Source organism: Protomyctophum parallelum, assembly GCF_964188405.1.
Source record: "Protomyctophum parallelum genome assembly, chromosome: 15".
Lineage (NCBI taxonomy): Eukaryota > Metazoa > Chordata > Actinopteri > Myctophiformes > Myctophidae > Protomyctophum > Protomyctophum parallelum.
The window spans coordinates 36,902,111-36,914,701 of NC_139710.1; the positions used below are offsets into that span (position 1 = coordinate 36,902,111).

A 12,591-nucleotide genomic window follows, 5' to 3' on the forward strand; every position below is an offset into this window, starting at 1 on the left:
TGGAGCTATCTTTCTGCTCATCAGAGGCATCATATTATCTCAGATTGTATCTCAGGTAAGCCCTTTTGAGGTTTAAATATTCTAACAGATTTATTAACATTGGTAACTGAACAGATATTGCACTGTCAAGTTCTTACAATGAATCTTCTCTGAGATTCCAGCTTTTAAAGTTTTTAGTGAAAAGGGAGAGCAATGTTATTGTTTGTGACATTGGTGGATATGTCACAACACATGGTCAGCCCAAGTGTGTCTGTTGTGACATATCCACCATCGGACCACCCTATAGTGTGTGTGTGTGTGTGTGTGTGTGTGTGTGTGTGTGCGTGCGTGCGTGCGTGCGTGCGTGCGTGCGTGCGTGCGTGCGTAGGGTTGTTTAATGTGTTAAGTGTGGTCCTGTATAGCGCTTTGAGGGCCATACATTTGAGAAGAACTGAGACTTCTTCTTTTTTTATTTTTAGGCGCGGCAGGATATAGAGTCACAACATATATACAACATAGTATTCCGTGCAGTCCTGGGAATCGCCTTTGGCTTTTCAGCAACAGCGGTACGTGTTACAGTATTTCTCACAGCTATAAAACCTTGTTTCATCATCATTAACACATACAGTAATAAGCCATCTCTGTGACCTAAAAGACCTTTTCTTAACACCCACATAATAACAGACAGCTGATGTGCATTAAAACTGCAAACAGCACTCACTCATTTATATGATTGCCTAAATATGATATATATTGTCTTGGTACAGATCTTAGGTGTGGTACTCTCCGTGTGCCTACTCCACCAGAATGGTCTCTGCAGGAAGCCGAGCGGTGCCGAACAATATTCTGTTCTCATGCACGACACATGACCCCATCGTGATCCATGCTGTCCCCATGCCATGCTATCCTAGCCTCGCGTAGCGATACTAATATCACTGCGTAATCTGCCTGAGGCATTATGCATTGGCTGGCAACGCGAGGCATATGCTATCCAATGAGCGCCTAAACCAGTAGTTTGGGGTTACCAAACTACTGGGTCTAACCTTGAAGCCTAAATGTGAACTTTGAGCTCTATAATCTCCTAGCTATTTAATCCTTATTTTTGTGCTATATTTGCTATATGATCTAATTTGTCAAAAGGCATAATATATATAATATAGCCTATAATTATTACAAGTAGGCCTACCTGATATATTTATAATATGTCTTGGGATACTGTAAATGCAAATGTATTGCTTTTTTGATTCTGGGATGCAGGTACAAACTGTTTATTCTTTATTATAATTATTTTTTTGCAATACCAGCCATCGATGAGTGGAGCTGACTAGCTGATATGACCTCACTTTCCCTTAAGCCCCCAAACCACACCAAAGGGTCGAGTCAGGACGAGACGGTTTTTGGGTTCATCCCTCAAACCGATTTTTCTCAATAAAAGCCTACAAAGCTTTTATTGTAATTCTTGCGGTTTGAGGGAAAGGAAGTTCCAGATGATGGTCCCTGCCTGATGACTACAAAACAATGACTACAACATGACGCAACGATATCATCCGCTCCAAACCGGTTCACACAGCAATTTAGTAACACTACAGACCAGGCTGGTGACGCAAGGAGTTGCATGGCGACCCTTTGGTGTGGTTTCTGCTTTAGTGTGCATTTGGTGTACTAGTTAAGCATAATGTGTTTATGTCCATTCACATGTATATGTCCTGATGAAGATCTATTAAGATCGAAACGTTGATTGTACGAGCAGCTATAAACTTTAGAGGAGCTTTTTCTGCATCACCAGTGTGCAGACAATATTCTTCTTTTTTCTACTTAGTTAAATGCTTATCACACGATTTTTGTAACCCATTTTTTCACCCAGTGTCAATTGTTTAATGTAATCCTGGGTGCTACACTCCCTCTGCCAACCTGGGGAGAGCAACGGACTGACCTCATGCTTCCTTCATTGAGGAGTCCATGACAAGCAGCTTCTTTTCACCTGACAAGGGGGAGTTTTCATGCACGGTTGGGCGTGGAAGGAACACGTTATTCCAACCAGTTCCTTTCTCCTCCATCAGGCGCAAAAAATTAAACAAACTAGCAAATCATACATTTTACTGTTGGAAATTGGAATGTTGTGTTACATTTATTATTATTGTATATGTTTAATCAGTACCGAATAGTCTGGTCATTCACATTTGAAAACACAAACAAAGAAAAACATAATACATAAATATACAAATAATAACCTTAAAATACTACAGTAGGTTACACTAGCTGTGAAAGTGGGCAGTGGCCCTGGATAGTTCTCTTTGTGTGATATGCAGTATGCTATTTTCTTTTTGTTTCACATTTATTTTACAATAATAATATTCAGACAACTAACAATAAGTTAATAAAGAAAATAATGATGACACCGCAGCATTCTCTGACAGTGCTCCATCTGCTATCAATGGTCCTTAAACATCAGATCACTGCACTGCCTAAGCTTGGGTCAATGAATGGCTTAACACTTTTGTTCAAGATTGTAACTGCTTTCTTTATGTTTTTGTTGTATCTGTTTTAGTTCTTTGAGTATATTTTCTGTCTTCTGATTCATGTATTATAATATATGAATGTCTATTCCTGTTGATTATCGTGTTCTGAGTCTCGGCTACATTGAAAATGAGGGCCTGCACCTCAACTGTACTCAGAGTTGAGATAAAAGGTTATGGCATTATGAATTCACAAAATGTGAAAAGTATTCACAAAGATAAAAAACATCACTACACACACTTGCTGTACACTAATATATAGATTATTTATTGAATTTCATAATACCTAATAATTCCTTAAAATCTATGTGTGTAATCGTTGTATTACAGCTTTTGGTTCTCTCTCATTTATCAACCGTGCGTACGCCAAAATATGGGCGCACGCCGAAATTACCGACATTTTCGGCATTTAACATTTCCGGCAAAGCTTGAAATTGAACTTGAGTAGGACAAATAGTCACGTCTGGTCATGAGCTGCCGTACGCTTTTTTCTGTCTTACACAAGCGGAGCAGCCTTGTCTGAACTGCTGAGAGGCTGTCACAGGCATCTAAACATATGTATTCACTCCTAAAATGTTTATATAAAATGTATGTATAATGTATATGGGCTACATGTAAAAAAAAAATAAAAAAAAATGTTAAGGAATACATGTGTCATATGAAATTAGTAGGAGATAAAATCGCGCAATTAAAAACAATGTTGCAAGAGATGCTTAAGCCATTTAAACAGTGTTTTGCATGAGCGCATACATGCGAGGATTTGGGCTGTCTGTGCTGAAATATTTCCATGACGGGACGTTGGAGAGTATAGTGCAGCAGACAGTGCTGCAGCTCAGCTGCGGAGAGTCCCAACGTGCAGGTATAGCCTACTGTAGCCTAATCTACAGCATGAAGGCCGATGTCTTTCTTACGGTATGTGCAATATAATAAACCTGACGCGTCGCTCGAATGCCAAATGTACCGTGCCAGGCTAGCTCCCAGCGCAAGTGGGAACTGCATCGGAGATATAGGTATATTACCCAGCCAGCCCACGCTGCCCACCACCAGCCACATGAGGCTATATTCTGTTTTGGCTGCACATTCATATAATGACAGTTGACAGCCCGGCCACTGCAGTGACTAACGACTGGCAATCTAAATAGACTGTCGAACGTCGGAACGTGCATGGTCAGTTGGTCACGGACGGACCACTATGATAGAGAGAGACAGACAGACAGACAGACAGACAGACAGACAGACAGACAGACAGACAGACAGACAGACAGACAGACAGACAGACAGACAGACAGACAGACAGGACAGGAGGAGCACCTGCAAAACAGCAGCGTGTGTGTGCCTATTTGCCTAATTATGGTTCACAGGTTCAGGTTTTCGTTCTAATAATTTAATATACAACTAACAACACACAGTGAAAGTTGCAAATAGCGATATGTGCGTGCGTGCGTGTGGGGGGTGAGGCGGGCAGCAAGGGAAGCGAAGCGAGAGGAGAAACAGACAGCTTTATTTTAATGTGTCATGTAGGTGCGTGCGTGCGTGCATGACAGCAAGGCAAGCGAGGTGAGAGTGAAACAGACAGGGTAGGCCTACAACTTTATTTAATTCATGCAGGTGTTCGTTCTTTATTTGTTTAACAACACACCAGTTAGTTGGGCTTGCAAGTTGCGTGTGCGTGCTGTGCGTGTGTATGAGAGAGGGGGGTGAGGCGGGCAGCAAGGCACGGGAGAAACCTATTTTTTCATGTAACCATGGTTTCAGGAAACGTATTGCCGTTGTTCATGTCGCAAAAACGAGGGCGAGGCTTGATTTCTTAGGGCGTGCCAGATCAAATTCAGCCGTGACATTTATTAACGTGAGAACAAAATTAAGGAAGGATCAGCTGTTTGCGATCACTTTATAAATGCCGTGGCGACGTGGGTGTACTACAAAACCTGCACTCGAATCTGTGGCAGATTTTACACCCGATTGATAAATGAGGGCCATAGTCTCTTCACTCAGAGAACAAAGGTTACAAAGTAACCAAACGTTATTTACAGAGGAAAGGAAACCATCATCTTGAAAAACAAAAGTACATCTTGTGAAATGCTATAGGAGGGTGTCACTATCTGCTCAAACTGGCAGTGACAACATAGTGACCATAATTTACACAAGATGTAAGTTATCACTGGTGGTAGCTTCCTGTGTCACAGGAAGCTACGAGTTACGTGCATTACAACCGTACACACACACACACACACACACACACACACACACACACACACACACACACACTGGACTGGACTTTCTCATCTGAAGCCCAAAACACACCAGTTGCAACTCCTTTTATGGTCAACCGGTTGCAACTGCCATAGGTAGAGCATTTTGCAAGGAGTTGCAGCCGCATGACTAGCTGAAACTAGCCTGGTTAAGCACTTCCCCCTTGAATACATTTGAAATATTTTGTAATTATCACTTGACTGCAGTTAGTGTGCCATCTAATTGATGCTCTTTTCAGCTGTCTAGAGTCCAAATAATACTGGTCTGTACTTGTCTGCTGCATTTTTCTTGCTCACAGGCAACTCAACAAGTCTATTAACAATTAACTGATCAGTTCTACAGAACAATCTTGGAGGCCGAGGTAAGATTTCCCCGCACGGATAACTTAACATTTTATTCAAGTACAACATATAGACCACAGTATCCACTTTGTTTTACTCGATGAAAAGTAAATTTAAAAGTAAAATTAGTAAAAACGGTTGTGATCATATATTATTGAACATCATATTGTGCATTACTTACCAATTACATTGATTTGGATTTATATTGGATTCTTTCTTTCTTTCTTTCTTAGGTAAAATGCCACAAAAAGTCAACCCCTATCTGAAAACGTTATTTTATGTCTTCAATGGTCTACTTGGGGTATGTATACTAGTATAGTATCAGAATTCAGTAGTATATGTTGTAGCGACTACTTCTTCAAATCAAACAAAATAGAAGTAGTGCTATGAGGCTGAGCTGTCGGCAGGAACTGTATGACGCGTTTCTTTCAATCAAATCCAGAAACAATCTTATTGTAGTTGATTTATTGACAAATAAACAAGGTCCAAAAATGTACTGAAAATGTTAATAAATGAAAACGTAGGTATAAACGATCAAAACGTAGATAAACGGTCAATAGAAAATATTGAGCCTAGAGCTCACCCCCATTCTCTCGCTGAATGCCACTGCCCAGACACACAGCTGACATAAGTAAAGTGATTACCAGACACACAGCAGGAGCTCATCAATTAAGTGGGAAGTGGAACATCAAAACCCAAGCGTGGGAAAAAATAAACAATAAATAGAATCAACAAACAAAATGTATATTTTGGCTCCCTACAGTATATGTATACACAGGTATTATGTAAGGTTCAGTGGGCAAGAAACATAACAAACACAAAGGAACAAAACAGGTGGGTATTTAGTTAACTTTTCACTCTCAAAAAAATGTTTAGGTAACCAGTGAATGATGTATTGAATGACCATATTGAATATATGTGTTTCCCTATAGAGGGTATATGCACATGCATAAAGTGAGTGGCAAAATCGAGTGGCAAAGTGAGTTTAACGTTGTTTAATGCATCAGACTTTTCTGTCTGGATGTATGGGCCACAAGTGAAAGTAGTAGGCTGTAGGCATTCGCGCATACCTTCAGATGATGTTGATGTCACGCGCATACCTTCTATACCGAATCTGTTCACTGTGGTTTTGTTGATCTACCATTTCAATGAACCATATGTGCAGCAGCAGCAGCTATTTTATGTGGTTAATATAGGCGATAATAAAGTAAACATATTGTAAAATTCATGGTTTGTAATAACTTTCTCGAGCAAGATCTCGTCAACACACAGGGAAACAAACCACGCGCCCGCAATACAAATCTGATATGAAACAAACATAGATATTAATTAGATATGCACATTTATACTTATAAGCCGATGAGAGAATTGTTCTATAGCATTGCTCCCTATCACAACTGACACATTTATACTTCTGAAAATGTAATAAAAGGTGATTTTGGGTGACCTTTCCCATTAAGCCCTATATACTGTACATTTTGGCCATTTGAAAGTAGCCGATCTACAAGCTCACAATGCACACACTGTGCGCTTGTAGATCTGCTATTTTCCAAAATAGTTTTTTACATTTGAAAACTTGAAATTCATTCATTCTACTTTTTGATACCAATACTTTTGTACTTTTACTCAAGTACATTTTGAATTGAGTATTTCTACAGCAGTATTGATACTTTTACTTAACTAAGTACTTTTTTCCACAATTGAAAATTGATATTGACCTAAAATATAATTGTCTACTCTGTTTACTAAATTGCTGTTCAGACATGGAGACCTCTGTTCCTTGTCCATGCCATTTAGACTGTATAGGCATATCTGAACTGAACTGTGAAATCAGTCTCTGAGTTGGAGATCTTTTGTTCAGATTACAGGATGTTTGTGGTTTATTGCCAGTTGTATAGTGGCAATCCTGGGCACAGTGGGCAGGACCTGGGAACAAGACTCACAGGTAATGATGTCTGTCCTGTCTGTCTGTCTGTCTGTCTGTCTGTCTGTCTGTCTGTCTGTCTGTCTGTCTGTCTGTCTGTCTGTCTGTCTGTCTGTCTGTCTGTCTGTCTGTCTGTCTGTCTGTCTGTCTGTCTGTCTGTCTGTCTGTCTGTCTGTCTGTCTGTCTGTCTGTCTGTCTGTCTGTCTGTCTGTCTGCCATTGACAATGGACAGAGTTTGTTTTGTCTGTCACTGAGCAATTCGGCATTTGATTGATTGATTGAAATATGTATTAAAGGTTTGCAGAATTACAGTACATTTCAAGCACAACTCAATACAAAGACTGTTAACTGTGAGTGGACGACCCAATAAAGCATTACACTTGTTTACAAGAGGGTCCACCATGTTCAATTCATCAAAACATTTAGAGACGTACAAATAGACACTTCTATATAGCCAAAGAAGAGAACAGGAATTCATCATAAAGGAGATAAAAAGGGAAAAGAAATTGTATGTTCTGATATCGCGATGATGTAAGATGATAAGGCTAAGGGTAGGTAAAGCGCCCCTCACTTCACACGGGTGTGACTTTTTTAAACGATACAAGACATCAAATGACAGAAATAAGTTTAACAATACAAAAGACACAAAAAAGGACACATGATGACCATCAGAAAGCAGGGATAGTTATGAGTTATGGAATTTCTTAGATATTTCCTTTTTTGCTTCGTGAATTTCGTGAAAAGAAATCAATGCATTTTGTTTTTAAATAATTAAATAAATGTTATTTAATGTTTTTTGAAAATGTTTGGAAATAATAATATTTTAAAACAAAATGTAGGAAACATTTAATAAAGGAACCCTTAAAAATGTGTCCGCGACCCAAAATGGGCCCGAACCGTCAACCACTGTTAGTGTGTTAGATTGTAGCTGACTCTCTCTGTTGACTGTGTTTTTCTGATATCAGATTGCCAATCCAATCACCTATGTGATGGCTGTGGCCTTTGTGCTCCTCTCCTTTTTGGGGATATTTGGAGCTCACAAAGAGAACACCTTTGCGCTTGGAGTGGTATGTTATTCTATTCTATTGTCAATTTTATATTGTACTATCACATTATCAACACCGTTGTTCATACAGTACTGTATCTATCCTGTGTAGTATCTGGTACTGATGATGGTTGGAGCTATCGTTCTGTTCATCAGAGGCATCCAAGTCTCTCAGATTTCATCTGGGGTAAGCCCTTTGGATGTTTAAATATTCTAACAGATTTATGACTGAACAGATATTGCACTGTCAAGTTGTTATAAGTAAAAAAAAAAACCTGTACACTCAAGACACGCTCCGTGTGTGTGTGTGTGTGTGTGTGTGTGTGTGTGTGTGTGTGTGTGTGTGTGTGTGTGTGTGTGTGTGTGTGTGTGTGTGTGTGTGTGTGTGTGTGTGTGTGTGTGTGTGTGTGTGTGTATGCGCGCGCATGTGTGTTGTTTAATTTAAGTGTGGTCCTGTATAGCCCTTTAAGGGCCATGCAAATATATTTGAGAAGAATTTCTTCCTCTTTTTAGGTATGGCAGTTGGTAGAGTCAAGATATCAAAATCGGTCTGATTGGGAGATAATTAAACCCACATTGATGAAAACTGTCGATGATATCTTCCGTGCAGCCCTGGGAATGGCCTTTGGCTGTTCAGCAGCATTGGTATGTGTTACAGTAATACGCCATCTCTGTGACCTCAAAGACCTTTTCTTAACACCCACATAATAACAGACAGCTGATGTGCATTAAAACTGCACACAGCACTCATTTATATGATTGCCTAAAAATGATATATATTGTCTTGGACTCTTGGTACAGATCTTAGGTGTGATACTCTGCGTGTGCCTCCTCCGCCAGATTGGTCCCTGCAGGCCGTCTGCAGCCATCCCATATGTCAATATGTAGGCTACTAGGCCTACAAAGCTTTTATTGTAATTCTTCCGGTTTGAGGGAAAGGAAGTTCCAGATGATGCCTGCCTGATGACTACAAAACAATGACTACAACATGACGTAACGATATCATCCGCTCCAAACCGGTTCACACAGCAATTTATTTAGTAACACAACAGACCAGGCTGGTGATGCGAGGTTAGGTTGCAAGGAGTTGCATGGCGACCCTTTGGTGTGGTTTCTGCTTTAGTGTGCATTTAGTGTACTAGTTAAACATAATGTGTTTATGTCCATTCACATGTATATGTCCTGATGAAGATCTATTAAGATCGAAACGTTGACGAGCAGCAATAAACTTTAGAGGAGCTTTTTCCTGCATCACCAGTGTGCAGACTCATTCTTCTTTTTTCTACTTAAATGCTTATCACACGATTTTTGTAACCCCTTTTTTTCCACCCAGTGTCAATTGTTTAATGTAATCCTGGGAGCTACACTCCCTCTGCCAACCTGGGGAGAGCAACGGACTGACCTCATGCTTCCTTCATTGAGGAGTCCATGCCAAGCAGCTTCTTTTCACCTGACAAGGGGGAGTTTTCATGCACGGTTGGGCGTGGAAGGAACACGTTATTCCAACCAATTCCATCAGGCGCAAACATTTTAACAAACCAGCAAATCATACATTTTACTGTTGGAAATTAGAATGTTGTGTTATTTTTTTTATTATTGTATATGTTTAATCAGTACCGAATAGTCTGGTCATTCACATTTGAAAACACAAACAAAGAAAAACATAATACATAAATATACAAATAATAACCTTAAAATACTACAGTAGGTTACACTAGCTGTGAACGTGAGCAGTGGCCCTGGATAGAGGTCTTTGTGTGATATGCAGTATATGCTATTTTCTTTTTGTTTCACATTTATTTTACAATAATAATATTCAGACAACTATAACAATAAGTTAAAAAATAGAAAATAATGATGACACCTGTGACTCTCCCATGCAGGGCCCTCAAAAAGATCCCCACCAAAATATATAATAATAATGGCCTGCCCAACAACATATGTGTGTCGTCCATATCATTATTAACATTATATATCTAGATGTTTACATTTCTTATTTTACTGTCAAATGACATGCTCACAAGTTATTGTGGAATGGAACATCTTGACATCCAATATGTACTAGGCCTACATTTCTGGTGTGAAATGGAGGGAGGGACCCCCACAAAAAGACCACACCAAACATGGACGCACAGTCGCGCACATACAGTGCCCTATTCTGGGGTTTTGGGCCGTGGGTCCCCAATACTGGGCAGATCAATCTTTACTGGACCCTTTATTTTTTGTTTGCTACATTTTGTTTTTAATTATTACTTAAAAACATATTACTTAAAAACATTTAAAAAGCCAAAGTTCCCATGAATTAAAAACAAATTTCAATGATCTTCTCTGTAATTTCATGAAGAAATCAAAGATTTTTTTTTTTTTAAACACATAAGAGAACAAATGTTTGAGAATTGCAGTGACCTTTTTTACGTGATACATATTACTGTAATATTGTTGGGGAGATATGGCATTTTTATCTTTCAGGCAGTACCATGTGTCAGCCAGTAGGTGTCCTACCTGACCTTAGGCTATGTCTATATAGGGAGACCAAATCCAACCACTGCAATCTAGTCTAGACTGGTCAAAAATAACATATTATTCATTAAACTAAAATGTTTAAGGTTTTTCCAGATCACTCCAAGAACAATGGATAAAAAAATAGAATCACACCCGTGGGCCGTGTTCAGTGAGGGGTGCTCTTATGATCATACATCATCATGCTGTAACATGTCGATTTGCTCAGACACATATGATGTAAATTCTCCTTTCAATGGGAATTTAACAAAAATACAGAATATTTTTGTTTAGGACGACAATAGTCGATTTGCTCGTGTACACATGACATATCAATTCCCCATTCATTGTCAATGGCATTAAATGTTTGTGATAGCACATAATTGCCGATTTACTCAGACACAGATGTAAATTCCCCATTCATTGTCAATGGAATTTAATGTTTGTGTTAGGACAAAAAGAAGAACACTATAGCTAAATATAGGAGGAGCTATGTGCCCCTCAAAAAGTAAAAACGCTCAGATTGGCTTATGAAAGATCTGCCTTCATGTGTTGTATCCTGAACCCTGCATGCATTGATTTCAAATTGTTGTCAAGCAAAACAACAAGACATGGGTATGCCGATTGGGCCTGTAGGCCTATACACGTGAGCTTGTGGATCAGCTGATTTTGATGTGAAATGGAAATTCCTCATATATGTTTTTGTATGGTGAACTTTTAACACAACTAGAACTGCACTCTGTCGAGTGCCTATACTTGCTTGTTGCACACAAGTAGGCCATGATAAGAGATAAGATCGAGCGCCCTGATCACTTCACACAGGTGTGGTTTTTGAGGGGCGCTATAACAGCCCCTCGATCCGTTGTCCGACTCCTAACACAAACATAAAATTCCCGTTGACAATGAATGGACAATTTGGAGTGTTGTGTAAACACAAACATTGCGTAACACAAACATTGAAGACGAAGGTGAGGACACAAATTGTGATTGGCCGGAATGAGATGATGTAGGCTATGATGATAAGAGCGCCCCTCACTTCACACACAGGTTTAATGTTTGTCTTTAGTTCAATGTTTGTTTTGTAAATGCATTGACAATGAAGGGAGAATTTACGTCATAATGTTACTTTTACTTTATTTGTTTATTTGGACAGGACAATGCATATTAATGGACGTCACATGGACGTAAATACACCGGATATAGCACAGTTGCAAATTTTCATCCGCAGTCCTCACAGGAAACACAAAACGGAAAAACAGACAGTCAAACAGTGGAATACATTTACATGTGTCATTTACATTGTCTCTTCATTGTTAATGGCGTTTAATGTTTGTGTTGGCACCGTTTGTTTTACATCACCATTACATCACCGTCCTAATCAACATGAGTTAGACTTTAATATTTTAGCGCCCCTCACTTCACACGGGTGTGATTTTTTTATTATTATAACAAAATTAAACAACATTTAGACTTGACAATGCAGAAATGGAAATACTGTAGTGTACACACACACACACACACACACACACCACTTTCACTTTGTAAAATCACCAACTATAGGCCTATAGGGATCTGAGTGTTCAAATGTGAGAAACAAAATAAATAAATCAAATAAATAAATAAATTAGTCATGATCTGTACAGACTGTACGCATTCCTTCATTGGCTCAAAGTGTGCTCAAACCTTGGAAGCATTGCGTCCATGTCGACTTTGGGTGTCGGATTGGTCACTGCATGAGAGGCAGTGTGTTCATCATTTAAGTTTCACTCACAAGTGGATTCTTAAATCGGAGGTTCTAAATCTAAGGTAAGCAGAGAGGCAGCAGACTTACTAATGACATATATGCATTTCAAAGTATAAAAAGTGGTGATTTGTGAGTAAACGTAACTTGAACATTAAAATTTGTTTCATTAAGTGCAACTTGTGGCAACATGCAGTCAGTATTATATATAATACCCTTTTTCTATTATTTTTCCCCCATTTCATATTTCAAATATTTTCGACAGGTTTTGTGATCTACATTCTACAAGATGC

General features: G+C 39.1%; 1 long non-coding RNA gene across 1 annotated transcript; it reads left to right on the forward strand.

Annotated features, from left to right (window-relative positions):
* The first annotated feature begins 4,985 nt into the window (after nucleotides 1-4,985).
* Nucleotides 4,986-9,184, forward strand: LOC310872487. The gene is made up of 7 exons (XR_014570392.1): nucleotides 4,986-5,109; nucleotides 5,323-5,390; nucleotides 6,951-7,034; nucleotides 7,979-8,080; nucleotides 8,171-8,245; nucleotides 8,572-8,703; nucleotides 8,860-9,184. It is a non-coding gene; the product is annotated as an uncharacterized lncRNA (long non-coding RNA).
* Nucleotides 9,185-12,591: the final 3,407 nt, after the last annotated feature.